The sequence below is a fragment of the Microplitis mediator genome, chromosome 1 (assembly GCF_029852145.1).
Source record: "Microplitis mediator isolate UGA2020A chromosome 1, iyMicMedi2.1, whole genome shotgun sequence".
NCBI lineage: Eukaryota > Metazoa > Arthropoda > Insecta > Hymenoptera > Braconidae > Microplitis > Microplitis mediator.
In genome coordinates this window covers 1,317,459-1,320,376 of record NC_079969.1, presented here as the reverse complement: position 1 = coordinate 1,320,376, position 2,918 = coordinate 1,317,459, and positions in this window count along the sequence as shown.

Genomic DNA, 2,918 nt, shown 5'->3' with positions numbered 1-2,918 from the left:
TATAAAATATTTTTCAACTGTGATAAATATTTAATCGAAATAAATAAATAAAAAAATGACATAGAAAAAAAAGTTAGAATTTTATTTTGCAAAAAAAAGTAAAGAATTGTAATGATAGTTAAAATGCTTAGCGCCTTAGATGAGAAAATAAATATAAATTTATTTTGATTAATGTAAATATGTTGATAAATATATCGATATTTATTATTCTACTTATAATGATAATTATTAATGGAAATTTGTAATTAGTTGGGTAATTTATTAATTTTTTTTTTTATGAAAGAAAAAATTTGACCGCTTTGAATAGAAATTGTGACTTGGATATTGAGTATAGGAAAAAATGTAAAGAGAACTTTTTTGTGGGAAATTTAATTTGCTACAAGATTGTCTCTTATCATTTTTGTTGTATCTTTGGTCCTTGAGCCGGATTTTTAATTTAGAAGCCGACTAGTAAAAATTTATTATTACAAGTTTTAAAATTTTTTAGAGTAAACTTTTAATTGGAATTACAAGGCAATTAATGAGTTTACGGTAAAAGTACAGAAGACCTTTTTTGTAGGAAATTAAATTTGCTACAAGATTGTCTGTTATCATTTTTGTGGTATCTTTGGTCCTTGCGCCAGATTTTTAATTTAGATGCTGACTAGTAAAAATTTATCATTACAAATTTTAAAATTTTTTAGAGTAAACTTCTAATTGAAATTACGTGGTAATTAATGAGTTTACGGTAAAAGTACAAGAGACCTTTTTTGTCGGAAATTAAATTTGCTGCAAGATTGTCTCTTATCATTTTTGTTGTATCTTTGGTTCTTAAGCCAGATTTTTAATTTAGAAGCCGACTAGTAAAAATTTATCATTACAAGTTTTAAAATTTTTTAGAGTAAACTTCTAATTAAAATTACAAGGTAATTAATGAGTTTACGGTAAAAGTACAAGAGACTTTTTTTGTAGGAAATTAAATTTCCTATGAAATTGTCTCTTATTATTTTTGTTGTATCTTTGGTCCATGAACCAGATTTTTAATTTAGAAGCCGACTAGTAAAAATTTATCATAACAAGTTCAAAAATTTTTTAGAGTAAACTTCTAATTGAAATTACGTGGTAATTAATGAGTTTACGGTAAAAGTACCGGAGACCTTTTTTGTGGGAAATTTAATTTCCTACAAAATTGTCTCTTATCATTTTTGTTGTATCTTTGGTCCTTGAGCCGGATTTTTAATTTAGAAGCCGACTAGTAAAAATTTATTATTACAAATTTAAAAATTGTTTAGAGTAAACTTCTAATTGGAATTACGTGGTAATTAATGAGTTTACGGTAAAAGTACAAGAGACCTTTTTTGTAGGAAATTAAATTTCCTACAAAATTGTATCTTATCATTTTTTCGATATCTTTGATAAATAAGCCAGAATTTTAATTCAAAGATCGGCTGATAATAATTTATCAACAAAGTTCTCAAATTTTTTTATAATTACTTATTAATTAAAATTACGCTCTAATTAATGACTTTACGGTAAAATTACTCGATACCTTTTTTGTAGGAAATTTAATTCCCTACAAATTTGGTCCTTATCACTTTTATCATATCTATCATAGTTTTGCTCAAATTATGAATTAAAACTTTTAAAAAAAATTTATGTGAATCCTTATTCAGTGTAATTAAAAAATCACCCAATTAATTATTAAAATTAATCAAAACCCAAAAATCAGTATCAAAAATAAATGTATGAAACAAAAATAATACAATCTGCGATCAAAAGTAATTGTGAAAAAAAATTGAATTTTTGTACGACTTAAGCTTAAGGTAAAAATTGATAATTAATGAAAAAAAATGAGTGAACAATTAATTATATTAATTTATTATTAATAATAAATAATTATATTTTTAAGAACGCTACTGTATATAAAATTTTAGCTTATTAATGTTTGTCGCTAATTTATTTCACTTGCTATATATTATAATAGTATCAATATATATATGGAAAAAGAAAAAATTAATAATAATAATTTTGTATTAATTGCAAATTACTGAAATAAAATTTCTATTAAATTTTTAAAATGTTTTTTTTTTTTTTTTTTTTTTTTTCTAATTATTATTATTTTTTAAATTTTGATGTATAAATATATGAATGAAATTGAAGTGGATTAAATATATATGTACATGTATATCAACTTATTAAATGAGTGCATTTAAATAACCACTTAAGTGTTCAAAACCAAAGAATTTTTTTTTTTTTTCATTCATATTGTAAATTTTAATTTAAACTTACTGTGCTATTTTCATTATTATTTTAAATAAATATATATAGATTTATAAATAATATGATTATAAATATATAAGAAGTATATAAGCTAAAAAATATATGAAATATGTTTAAATAAATTATTTTTTAATTGAACTTTTTTATGGAATTATTTGAATTATTTTTTTAAAATTTTGTTTTTAGGAGGGAATTTTTTTTTTATGGAAGAAAGTGAAAATTTGAAGGGAAATCGCGATGTAGAAATTGGAAATAATCGATATCTTGAAAGATATCGAATTGAAATTTAATATCGTATCAAATCGAATGTATAATAATTGATATCTCGAGTTTTTGTGTTTCGTATTTATTGGAAAATAATCGATTTCTCGGAATATATCGAATCGAATGTATAATAATCGATATCTCGAAATATATCGAATTGAAGTTAAATTTGGCATTGAATTGAATTGAATGTATGATTATCGATATCTCGAATTTTGTTATAGAGTATCGATTGAAATATAATCAATATCTCGAAATATATCGATTCGAATGTATAATAATCGATATCTCGAAATATATCGGATTGAAGTTAAATTTGGCATTGAATTGAATGTATGATAATCGATTGAAATATAATCGATATCTCGAAATATATCGAATCGAAGTTTAATATC